We start from the raw sequence: 13,820 nt of genomic DNA on the forward strand, positions 1-13,820 counted from the left end.
CTATATGGGTAAAAATTTCAACCCGGTATAACTTAATTCGCCGTGAGAAAATATAACATTTTATAACGTCGTATTAAGTATCAATATATTGTTGATAAACGTTAAAAAAATCATTCAATTCGGTTCACTGGTTTCCGAGATATGACAGTTCAAAAAAAAGTTGTCTAAAAAATAGTGTTTTACCCGAACGGTTCTAACTTCGCGAAAAATTAATCAATCGAGCCCAAATTTGTACCAATGATGCACACATAATAGGTTGACAAACAGTCAAAATTTGAGATTTTTTGATGCACTCTATGAAAAGTTACAGCATGTTGAATTTTTTTGTGGGAGAAAAAAAGTTGCCTATCCCAAACATTTTGGCCATCCCCTGTAGAGAAAGAATTAAGGTATCTTCTGTTTTTTTCCTGGTGAAAAAGTTTTCTAAAAAACTTTTTTTTTTCAAAATTCCTTTCGAATGTTGTTTCTGTAAAACTGGAAAACATTTCCCACTTAGACAACAATTAGGAAATAACTTGATCTTTAATCTAAACGTGTATGGAAACCAATTTTAGAAATATTTCTCCAATACTGAATTAAAAAGAAAATTTTCAGAGGAATCTATGGAAATGGTTGAAAAAAAAAAAACATGTTAGAGTTAAATAAAAAGAAAATCGCGTTAGGTACTGTTCCTTTGAATTCCACTAAGAATTTGCATCCTTTGAAAAAATGAAATTTCTGTTGAAATACTTGAAATACTGAAGGAAGCCCTGCAGATATTTCACAAGGAATCCCTAAACGGATTTCTGAAGCAATCTCAATCTAAATTCCTGAAGGAATTCACGGAAAATTGCTAGTCGAGTGCTGTAGAATTCTCTAGAAAAAAACCCTTGAATGAATTCCTAGAAGAATATCTGAAGAAATCCAAAAGATTAAAAGGTATTTTTAATAAATTCATGGATCAGGACCTCCTAGAGAAACTCCTGGGGAAATTCCTAACAGAAACTGTAGAGATAATTTTAAAAGAATTCCTGAAGATATCCTTTCATATAATTCCTGGACAATTTTTTGGCTGAATCAATAGAGGAAAAAATGGATCAACATCTGTAAATATTCCTAAAACTACTGATATGGGCTAGGTTATGGTTTTGCATGGACATGGTCTTAGATTTATATTATTCCCAACGTTTCGAACTTTTCTTAAGGGTTCAGGGACAAGAAAACCATGAAGGTGGAATCCTTGAGAAGATCCCAAATGAACCAAAACGTCGTAACCTACCAAAAACAAAGAAATCCCAAATTAAACCACGGAAGAAATTCTTGAAAGAGTCTCAGAAGGAGTTCGTGAATAAATTACTGCACAGAAAAAAATGTTGTGTAATATTACATCTGAACTGCTGCAACCCGGTCAATACGTCGGTTGCATGAATATTACACAGGACGATGTACACATAAGAACAAAAGATTTTACATCAAAACAATGTAATCGTACATAGGAATCATGATTACATCGATTATTTAGTGCATCGGAATGAATTACATCGGGCGGGTTGCATTTATTTTTTGCTGTGTGCATTATTTCCTGTTGAAACTATTCAATAACTCTCCGAGAATCCTTGAAAGAATCCCGGGAGAATTTTTCGAAGAAATCGCTGGAAGTTTTTCTTAAAGTATCGCTCGAAGATATTCTGAAAGAACTTTCAGGAGGAATTCCCAAGCGAATTCTTGAGGCATTTCAGAAGCAGTCATTGGATTTTTTTTAATTTAAGAAGAAAACTTAATCGTTGGACCACAACGACTATACTTTTTCATATTTTTAACGAAAGTTTAACTATTTTCACATAACATATCAAACAATTAAAAATATTCTTCAAGATGTTTTTGAGCTGCATTTTTTTTTTAAATTCAAGTTTTGTGCTCATGTACCTATGAAATGACCTAGCGTTTCCATCATTTTAAAAATGCCGTTTATTTTTATTTATTTTTATTTTTATACCTATATAGCCTGGTAATGCATCAAAAGTTTCTTCTGTGATTTTTCAAGAAGTTCTGTTTTGAGATTCCTCAAGAATTTCCTTGGATTTTTCCAGAAGATCTTCCGATTCGAGTATTCTCTCAAGAGTTCTTTAACGATCACCTCCTTGGGTTCCTTCTGGGATACCACCAAGAGTTTCCAACATTGACCAGAACTTGCTTTTAAGACTTATCCAAGAGTTCTTTCAAAGAATCCTCTTTCTAGGAATTTTAACCGTGATTTCTCCAAAAGTTCCTTCCAGAATCCACTCCTTACTTCTGTGATTTCTTTAAGAACCTTCTAGAGTGTTTAAGGAGTTTCTTGACTACCGGGGAAATTCTCTGGAAAACTCCAACGTGATTTTATATGAGTGATGCATATTTTCCAAGGGGTCTATCCAGGATTCCTTCAGAAGTTTCCACTGTGATTCTTCCAGGAGTTTGTTTTCTGAATTTTTCTAAAGAGGTTCCATCTGACATGCATGCAGGAGTACTAGAAATCTTCCAGGAACTGTTTTTGTGATACCTGCAGGAGTTACATCTGAGATTTTTATATAGGTTCCTGGGATTCCTTTTGAAATGTCTTCAAAAGTTCTTTACCGCGATTCCTAGAAGGAGATACTGGAGAAATCTAATCTCAGAAAGAGCTTTTAAAGGAAGCCCAGAACGAACATTCGGGGAAATTGATATAAAACGGCTGGAGATATTCCATAAAATATTTTTGGGGAATGAAGGAGGAACGCCGGGACGGGATCCCTAAGTAATCCCGGAGGGGTTCCTAAAGGATTTTTTTTATATCTGTATTAACGAGATTTTTAACCCTAGGCTAGTTCATCTCGGGACCCACGCTTTACTTCCCTTCCGAAGGAAGAACCCACATTTTTGTGAGTTTGTCGGGAGTGGGATTCGATCCCAGGTCCTCAGAGTGATAGTCAAGTGTTCTCACCATCACACCAGGTCCGCTCCGTCCTAAAGGAATTCTAGAATAAGTACTAGGAAGAATCCCCTAAGAAGTTTTTCTTGGACGAATTCTTGGAATATCTGAAAGAACGCCTGGATGAAACTTCTTGAGCAATCTTGGATAGAACTTATGGAGGAAACCTGGAATACAAACAGGAGAAATTCCTGAAAGGATTCCACAAGGAACTTTTGTTGTAATCTCTGGAGAAAAACCTCAACAATTTAGAGAAGAAAGTATAGGAAAAATTCATTAAGGAATTCAAGAAGGAGTTCCTGCAGTAATCCTGATAAGAGCTAATAAAAAATCGCAGAAAAAAAAATCTTGGTGAAATCCAGAAATGATCTCCTGGATCAATCCCAGAAAGAACATCTTGAGATATCCCAAAAGCATCTCCTTGAGAATTACAGGAGGAACTCTGTAAGGAATCCAGGAAAAACTCGTGGAAGAATCTCGGAAGGAATTCCAGGAGAAACCTCGGAATTGTCAAAGGAGGAATCTCAGAAAAAAAAAAACTCCTTGTAAAATCCCAGAAGATTTTTGAAGAAATCCAAAAAGGAAGGAGTGAATTTCATAAGAAATCACGATTGAAATTCCCAGAAGGATGAAACTTTGAAGGAGCACTTGGATAAACCCCAGAAGCAACTGCTGGTCAATCTTGGAAAATTGGAATCCCAAAAGGAACTTCAGGAGGTATTTGTAAACGAACTTCTCGAACGAGCCTTTGGAGAAATCCAAGACAGTCTCTCAGAAACTTCTTTAGAAATCTCAGAAAGAGCTCCCTGAAAAATCACAGAAGGAACTGTTGAAGTTTTACCAGAAGGCACTGCTGTAAGAAATCATAAGGATTTTTTTTTTGACGAATCCAAGGAGAAACTTCTTGTGGATTCCCAGATGATATTTCTGGAGGAAGAAACTGATGGAGTAATTTCAGCAGGAACTCCTTAGAGTCCCTCGATGCAAGCCCGTGCACAAGTAGAATGGGAGGGGGGGGGGTGGAGTTGTTGCTTCGGAGGTTGAACGCTTTTTGCCGAAATCGGGGAAAACCCTCCCTTGGTGCCACTTCTGTGCACGAGCCTGCCTCGAAGGAACCTCTGGGGAAATCTTAGATAGAACTCTTAGATCAATCTTTGAAGGCATTCTTGGAAGAATTTCAGAAAGAGCTCCTGAATGAATGCTAGAAAGAACTGTAGGAGCAATCTGAGAAGAAACTTTCGTAATAAAATTAGAAGAAATTTATGGAGGAATGCCTAAAGCAATTCTTGGAGGATTATCACTCTGCAGCAGGTGAATTCGCTTGTATTTTTTTACTAACTGAAGTTCACCCAGTAGCCCAAGGCTGTTAGTATACATAAAAAAATAAATAGAATAAACAACATTTTAAAGTGATGGAGACGCATGATCATTCCATACGTATGTCGCACAAAACTTGGAATTAAAAAAACGCAGCCCGATTACGACTTGGAACATTTCTAATTTTTTTTATATAATGTAAGAAATGATTTATGATAGATTTTTGAATTTTATGATTCTTTTTTAGTTATAAAAACTCTTAAACAAAACCAATAAATTCTTCTGGGCAAAGCGTAACATTTCAGGACGTCTGTAATGACTTTGGCATATTTGAACAATAATAGCTAAACTAAATCAAACATGCACATGCACTCCATGCACACATTAAAATCGCAAGGAGACTCGGGACGAAAGTTGGAGATGTGCAGTATATTTCCAGATATATCTCCAAATCGTTCAACCGTGACACAACCTTGCCCATAAACCACGTGGTAATTTTTCTTGTTATTTACGGGTCTGTTTACAACCACGCGTCGTTCATGGGCATCGTGACATTAATATTAGTCTCAGTAATGCATTCTTTTCTATCAGCCTATGTGAGTGTTTCACTTTCTTCTCATGAACCAGATAGGTACATATTTGGCTCCTCTTGTTTTCGCTCACTCAATTGCCGCTTTTAAATATGTCCTTTTGCTCCTCTATCTTCATCTCCGTCTTAGCGCATAAGATATTATCAATCAGCATGAATTCTATGAGAATACTCTGAAATGGGTTTTCACAGATATCTTGGTATGCCACTATTTTGACAGATCAGTGGCCATTAAATGAAAGTTATATATTACTGTAACAATTTAAACTCATTCATCATTCATATTCAAACTAATTACGTAGCTGCGAATATTAATTGGTAAAGCTCCCCGTGCGTCTAACATATTCCTCGAAGTAATTTTCATATGAATAATATACGACGGAGCAACGAACGAGAAAAAAAAAACATGCTAATTTGTCAGCAGCCCCAAACCGCACAGCTGTCCACAGATGAAAAAAGTAGCCTCATATGTGCGAAAAACGCCCAACAGGAAACCTCATTTTCATCCACACAGCCAGCAGCAGGCAGCAGACAGGAGGCTGTAGGCACACACTTTCCCGTTGCGGCCGTCGTAAAGTTTAAACCTATGAAGCCACACACAAACACATGTTGGTTTGTGGAATATTTATCCGCTTGCCTTTTTGCCACGTTTATTATTTATGAGGGTCAGTTTTTATTCCACCTTCTGGAAAAACTCCAGAACTCGTCCGTCCCGTCCTCGGTCCGAATTAACCATATTCACGACGGTGGTGATGGTGGTGGTGATGGTCCTTGCGGTGGCAAGAGGTTTCCTCCCGTGCGCGTGGTTTTCCGCATCCTTCCTTTCCTGGGGTCTCCAACCGTGTGCTAAATACGATCCTCCTACCCGCCTTGGCTTGTGTTGTGGTGTCCTCGACCTTCCCAGTATCGCGACGTTCGTCCTTTTTTCCGTAGTTTTTGTTATTCAAATATTTTTTTTCTGTTTATTTCTTCAGTTTACTAACATTCTAACAGCGTGAAACTCGACAAAATATTTAAACGTAAATAGCGTAACAGCCGGAGAGTGAAACCCAAACTCGACTTCGCACCAACGACCGGCACCCGGCGCGCATCCTGGACGCTCGTTCCTCTTTAGTTCCCCACTCAGCCCGCGGCGTTTCGCAATGTGTGCGACAGACTCTAAAACTTTTTTGATGAGTCCGAAAAACTGTTTTTTGAACGGGCGAGGGGTCCGACGTGGATGGCGACTGCTTTTTTTTCGGTGCACCCGAGGATATCCTTTTTGAATGACTATAGAGACACGCCAGCCACGACGCGACATGATCAAAGTCTCACTTTATTAGAGAGCGAGAAAAACCGGGGGCGCACCGAGAACTTATTTCCGGTCTGTTGGAGTTGAGGAGCTGAGCCGAGTTTGGTTTTTATCTTCGGCGCTGCTGGTTTGCAGTTTGCACTTCGGACGACGGACGGAGTCAGCGAGGTCATCTTCCTGCGGAGCTTGGTGTCTTTATTTGAGTGTTCTGGAAGTTGGATCCGCGTTATTTTGTTTTACTTTCATTCAATGAACTTTATCTTCAGTGAATTTCAGTGGTTTGGTAAATTGACATTTTTCACAGTGGCTGCATTTTATACAAGGTTCCAATTGATGGAGTCTATGCTTTGTGAAGATCGATTTACTTTTAATTATTTCCCGATTCTTTTTTTTTTTGCACGGGTCGATGCTTTGCTATAACTCAGTCAATTTTGAACCAATTGGCCTGATTTGTTTGTACACGGATAGTACTAATCGTTCTTACCTGTGTACAAAATTACATGAGAATCGGTTTAAAATTGACTAAGCTATAGCAAAAATCACACCAGTGCAAAAAATGGAATCGGGTGTATAATAAAATTTAACTATTCCATTTCAAAAATTGTTTTGTTTTCTCATTTTATAAGTAAATTATTCTTCTTCACAACGGATTTTTTTTTATTTCATCTCATATTAATCTACCCATATGGCTTTTAGAATCTTTCTTAACATAGAGTGATCATTCATGTTAATATTTTTCTTACCTACAGACATGTAAAACATCTCTTAAATATTTTCAATTTCTTCTTCTAAATATAAGAAATACAGTAAGGACCCGATTTTGTCAGCCCCATTTTGCGACCAACTGTTTGCTCTCATTATCTTTCGGACAAACTTTAACCAATTCTTTAGTGATTATCATCAAACTACAGCTGAAAAACTATTCAGGTTTTTAAGGAGAGTAAAAAATGTTTTCCGAAAAGGGGCTGACTAAATCGGGTCACTTATGTATTACGATTTTTTAGCGTTCTCTCAAATACAAAACAAATACTTTTATAAGTTTTCCAATTTTTGCGCTCTTCTCTCTCTCTCTCTTCTTGGCGTAACGTCCTCATTGGAATAAAGCCTGCTTCTCAGCTTAGTGTTCTATGAGCACTTCCACAGTTATTAACTGAGAGCTTCCTCTGCCAATGACCATTTTGCATGCGTATATCGTGTGGCAGGCACGAAGATACTCTATGCCCAAGGAAGTCAAGGAAATTTCCTTTACGAAAAGATCCTGGACCGACCGGGAATCGAATCCGTCACCCTCAGCATGGTCATGCTGAATACCCGTGCGTTTACCGCCTCGGCTATATGGGCCCTATACGTGCTATACGCTCTTATACGTGCAAAAAAAAATCTCTGTGATTTTGTGACGTATTCCAAGGAATTCTTCAAAATCTCCTTCAATTAAAAGTAATATTCTGGGATTTCCTTAAGGTACAAAACAAAACTCGGGAGATATTTCTAAAGGAATAAAAAAAATTATCATGCATACATACATCATGCATCATTCCTAAAGAAATCTCCTGACGAGGAATTCTTGGAAGAATATCTAAAGTTATCCAATGAAATCCCAGAAAGAATCCCGGGAAAAATTTCTAGAGAAGTCCAGAAAATTCCTTGGGAAACTGTTTGTGGAGTTCGCGAAATAATTTATTAAGAAATTAAAGAAAAATCTTGATGAAGTCCTGTAAGTCCTGATGAAAACAGCTTTTAACGGATTTGTTTAAAAATCACTCCATGGATTGTCAAAGAAATTAATCAAGTAAATCCGCAATAAAAACTTTCATGAACTCTATCAAAAATTCTTCCAGGGATTCTTTAAAAAAATAATAGGCTCCTGGATTTCTTATGAGCATTCTCAAATTCCCTCAGAAAGTTTTCCGAAGAGTCCTCCTAAGACTCTAAATTAGAGAATATTTCAGATATTTTTCCAATATTTTTTTAAAAAATCTTTCAGAGCTTTCTTCAGGAAACAGGATTGACTCTAGAAATTTCTTCAAATATTCCTGCAGAAATTGTTGCATTTTTACTTGCAGTAATTACAGCGATACCTGCAGAAATTACCACAGATATTCCTTCATGAATTCCTTCGTGTATGCCTCCAAGTATGATCCCACAACTTTCTCCAGGATTTCCTGAATGCATTCTTTGAGAGATATATCCAGAAATGTATTCAAAAATATTTTCTAGAAACTTCTACAGTAACTCCTTCAGAAATTTCTAAAAGTACTTATTTAGGAATCTTTGCAGAAGTTTTGATATGTGTTTACCTTCACAAATTGCTTAAGAATTTCATCCAGGGATTCTTTCACAATGTTCAATCCGACGATTTATTACGCGCCACGTTGTGTTCTTTCTGCAACGGATGCAAGACGAAGACGTATTATTTCTACTACGTTTCAGGTTTATTTGCACGATAAAGAGGCAGTGTTCTTACTCTGTGGTGGTACGTCTCAACTTACAACCCCTGGAATGCATGCAGAAATTACTGCTAGGATTCATTTTTAAATGGCTTCTGTGGTTTTCTCAGAAATATCTCGTGGCATAGCTTCAGAGAGTTCTTCAGTGGTTCTTGTTGACTTTTTTTTTAGAAGTTGCACGAAAAATTACTGGGAGAATTCTTGAAGAAATCCCTGAAGGAGTTTCTAAAGAAATTCCTGCAGATTTTTGTTTTGTGAAAGAATGCCTAACTAATCTAGCTCCTGGAGAATCATCTGTAGATTCCTAATAAAAAAAAAACTAGATTTCCAGAGGGAGAAAAATCTTTAAGATACCTTTGATGGAATTCCTGGAAGGATTGGAGAAGAAACTACTGTAGAAACTGTGGCAATTGGCTCGAGGGAAAATTGTTAGTAGAATTTTCGAAGAAATTTCAAGAGAATTATTTAAAAATTCCTGAAAAGATTTCTAAAGTGCACTCTGGATAAAATTCTGAAGGAAACCCAAAACCAATTTCTGAAGGAGTCCCATAAAACATTCAGCGGGAATTCCTGCAAAATTTTAACATATAAGTAGTGGGAAAAATCTTGAAAGAAATATTTGAATGAATTTCTAAATGAATCTTGGTAATGCTTCACCAGGAGGTTTTCTCCGAAGAACTCCAAGGGATACTTCCGGAGAATCTCTTATATAAATTTCTTGTACATTTCCTAAACGGATTAGTAGGCAAAAATTTCTGAAGCAGTTTGTAAAGTTATTTCAGAAGAGTTGTAGGTTTTGAAGCAATCTCAAAATGAATACCTGGAAGAATCAAAGAACCTTCAGCAAGCATTCATATAAGAATATTTTGAAACATTTCTGGAGAAATGCCAAAGAACACATTGTCGAATAATTTCTGGGAGAATCTCAGAAGATATTCTTGAAGCATCATTAGAAAAATTTTTGATAGAATTCCTGAAGAAATGTCTGAATAATGCCTTTAAGAAATTTGTGAAGCAATCGTTCGAGAACTTCTTGGAGCCATGGAAAAAAATCCTGGAGGAAACTCCGCTGACGGTATCTCTGGAGTAATATAATAGGGAATACCTGTAGGAACCTCTGAAGGATTTCCAACAAAAATTTCTAAATGAATTCCTGGAAAAAAATGGATTTTTTTATAAAAGCCTTAGAAAAATTCCTGCAAGAATCGTAGAGGCAATCTGCGAAACTCCTGCAGAGAACTATCAAAAAAAATTCTACTCAAATCTCTAAATGAAATCATGAAAAAAATATCCGATAGACTTTTATTTTTTGAAGAATTCTCAGAAGGAATATTTGGAGAAACCCGTGGACTAGTTTCTAGAAGAATCTTTTCAGTAATTTCTAGAGAAACTCATAAAAAATTTGGTTATGCTCGTACGGAAAGGCAAACATGTTTCTTAAAAAGTCCAATGAAGCATTCGATGGTGTTTTCAAATTGATCGTGTCAAACACTTACAAAAAAAAATCGGAGATGAATTGGTTACTGGCTGATAGTCTCGATAATAAAGATATTCATACATTTCCATTACGTGTACTTGGCTTAAACGTAAGAAAGTAGTTTATGCAGTAGTTTAAAAAGTTATTTTCCCAAAACTTTTTTTCTTTCAAAGTGAGAATTTATTCAGATGTAAATCAAAATACTTTGAATAAAAATTCAAATATAAAAAAATAGTCGCTTGTTAAGAAAATGATAGCATTGTTGGTTGCCACGATCTTTCGCAAGTGAAAACCATTGTGGGGTTTCTGTAGCTTTTGTGTATGTGATAACCGTAGAGATATTTGCCTGAATTCTTGGATAGCAAGCGGAACTTTTTTTGTGGAATGCTACTGGAGGCACGAATGCTTCATTTAAGCTTTTTTATAAATTTTGTACTTTTGTTAAATTCTAGTTCCCATGAAGAAAACTGTAACCCTGTGTCGAACCGTTAGGCATGTAATAGAACGTATTTTAAGAAATTAAAGACTGTGCAGCCAGTTTCAGTGTTTTGGAAATTTTCAAACAAAAAAAAATATTTTTTTTACTGTAGTGAACATTTTTTTCTCATTTTTGTATGTTTGCTGCCAAAAACGTTCCAGAATTTCTTTAGAAAGTAGTAATCGATGATTATTTGAGAAAACTTATTACGTGTTCAAGAATTCAAAATATTCAGTGAAAAAAGATTGACGTTATGATAAAAATCCACGAAACTTACAAACCAAACTTACAAAGCCATTAAACCAAAATCATGCCCATCAATTTCAAAATTGTAAGAACCACCAGATCAATATACTAATTCAGAATTTCAAAAAAAAAGGTCTAAAAGATGATGTTGGCCTAATTTCATAAAAAATAACAAATTTTACATAGCTATTATGAGCAATATTACAGGAAATTTGAAATATATTTCCTGTTATATAGTTATACAGTTTTTTTTTTGAAATGAACCAAAATCCCTCTTTCAGAACTCACATAGAGTCACGGTAATTGTTCAAGAATAATAAGAAGCATTCTGTTTAAAATTACAACGGGTTTTTCGTAACAACTTTTCAAGAAGTGTTGTTTAATATGTATAATTTCAGGATTACCATGAGAAATTTTCCAAGGATTTTTTCAATTTAAAAAAACAATGCCAATTAAATTATCTGACATACATTCAATGTTTGAGTAGAAATTGTTCCAACTATCTTTCGAAAAATGCGTTAGGCACGAGGCCTTGCCTGTCTGAGCAGGAGAAAAAAAGTTGAAATATACCAAACTCAGGTATGGAAAGCTGAATGCCTACAACCTGAATGAGGTATTAAAAAGCCCTGCATAAGAAGTAAAATACCTTAAATAATAACTGGTGTGTATTCTGTGCATAACACATGAATAATGACATTAGGTATGGCAATATCTAAATAATGTTATGCAAAATAATATAAATATCAGGTCAGATTTTTAAAAATTCAAATGGACAACACAGATGGATGAGCGGGAGTGAGGGTATGTTCTGTGATGACCAAATATGAGTCTTCGTAGTATATGCAGAATTTTTTGAGCAATTTTTCAAAAATCCATGATGTCAACGATGCCTAAGGATGTGAATTAGTATTTAAGAAAAATGTCAAGTAGTTATGCACAAATTTTATCAAAGTGCATTCTATGAGCTCACATCAGATGACTTGTTAAACATTTCAGTTCCTTTCTGGCTCACTGCCGTATAATGCTTCATTTTTATAGTGTAATTTTCTGAAAAGATAAACAAAAGCTTTTTAAAGAGTTTTCCTTTTCTCAAAATTTAAAATAAAAAATAAATAAAAGTAAAACCACCATAAATCTATCTAGAAATACTCATTGAACATTTGGGCAATAAATCGCAAACCACAGGCAAATTTGATTTAACAAAAATATCTGGCAATACGGCTAAAAAATCGACGGTGACTGCTTAGTTTTTTTTTTTGCAGAAATTTCGTAAAAGTGGTTTTAGAAATTTTCGGAAAGTAGCACAAAGTGTTCACGACGCTAAATCCCTAAGCATAGTGGGTCATTTTATTTGCATTCTTCTATTACACTTTCTAAATACATTCTAGTTTAGAACACACTGAAGATATTTGAAAAGATTAGTAGAAAGAGTGGTAGAGTAAATATACATACCCTTCAAAATTCTACACAAAACGCAATTTTCTTTGTAATATCAAAAGATTTCAAAAACTTGAAATCTATTTTTTTTTAATTATACAGTGACCCCACAATTTATGAATCGGCAAAAATGACCACAGTTTATGGATCACTCATTTGATCAACATGGTGATTCATAAATAGTGTACAAAATTAAGGTGATTCATCGGTGTGGGTTCACTGTAATTAGTTATAAGTACATGATTTTTGAAAGGGTCTGTTATAAAATGCTCTCTTTTTCTGATTTAATTTCAGAGGTTTTAAAATCTCTTTCTTTGCTAAAATAACTTTTTAAAATACATATTTCAAAATATTCAAAACCAAATAATGTACAACCTTAACTTTACTACAGTCATTCCATATTAAATCGATATAGTGGATCTACTACTTGAAAGGTTCGTAGTTCTTCGAAAATATGTAGAGTCGTTATGGCTCTCTGTTAAAAAAAATGTTTCATAAACTAAAAAAACAAACATTTCTGAATTTCTGATGTTTTTACTTTAGTTGCGGATGGTCTGATCTAATCTGGCGTAATGCCGGATTTATTTTCACTTAGGCTCATACTGAGTTCGAATTTCTTTTCTAGGGTCACTGGTTACGCACGCAGAGCTTATGGCTGACTTTTTCCGATTATTGAATTTATACTTACTCGTATTGACAAAAATAAAATAATATTATTTTCTCTTGTCTGACGTTTCGGTTCATTAGGGACCTTTTTCTGGGCCTCTAGATTATTCAATTTTATTGGACAAAAACTCAAAAAACTTCAAACTTTACAGCGATATACACCGAAACGATTAACTTTGGCGAGGGAGAAAATACACTGTTTTAGTGTGAGAAAATATGAAGTTTTCAGAAATTTACACTTTTTTTTTAAATAGAAACTCTAAACGTTCATTGAGACGTTCTACAGAACCACATTAAATTCTATCCTCCTCAGATTATCGTGAAACTTGGTGAGTTTGTAGTTCATCGGAAATAATTAGACCCGTTATTTCGTCATTTGGGTGACCAATTTTCAGATAAAATGGTCCTAAAAATCAAGGTTTTTGAAAACTAAAAATTTCCAAAATATCATAGCTTTCAAACCAGTTGACCGATTTTAATTTTTTTTTTATTCTAAGCTATTCAATTGATTTAAATTCAATTTCAATTCTAAGGAAAAATACGTTGAAGGGGCAAAATTGTGCTAAGGTGCAAAAAAAAAAATGCAAATATTTTAGTTTTTTTTACGTTTCGATGGTCTTGGGACCAAAGGGATACGATGCGATGGTTTTATATTTTTATCGAAAAATTCAGGAAATTTGGTGTAACATATAAAAAAAACAAAAATGCATGTTTTTAGTTGTTGAGATATGATTTTTTGAATATACAGAGTCATATAATTTGATACTGGCTGCTCTAGAATTGCCTGAAATTGCAAATTCTCATAAAACTATGCCTTGTATTGGTTTTTTGAGTGATTCATAGTGTTTTTGTTATCCATAGTTTTATAAGGATTCAAAATTTAATCAAATTAAAAAAAATGTTTTGTATGGGAAAAAAATGATCTTTTATTTTCAAAAAATCATAT

At 35.0% G+C, this 13,820-nt stretch overlaps 1 protein-coding gene and 1 long non-coding RNA gene across 2 annotated transcripts in view; one reads left to right on the forward strand and one right to left on the reverse strand.

The window, feature by feature from the left end:
* The window catches only part of LOC109419307 (neural-cadherin), a 363,889-nt gene that overhangs the window by 281,542 nt on the left and 68,527 nt on the right, over positions 1 to 13,820 (forward strand).
* The window catches only part of LOC134287614 (uncharacterized), a 144,865-nt gene that overhangs the window by 3,894 nt on the left and 127,151 nt on the right, over positions 1 to 13,820 (reverse strand). The gene's annotated exons all lie outside the window — the stretch shown is intronic.

The sequence above is a fragment of the Aedes albopictus genome, chromosome 2 (assembly GCF_035046485.1).
Source record: "Aedes albopictus strain Foshan chromosome 2, AalbF5, whole genome shotgun sequence".
Classification (NCBI taxonomy): Eukaryota; Metazoa; Arthropoda; class Insecta; order Diptera; family Culicidae; genus Aedes; species Aedes albopictus.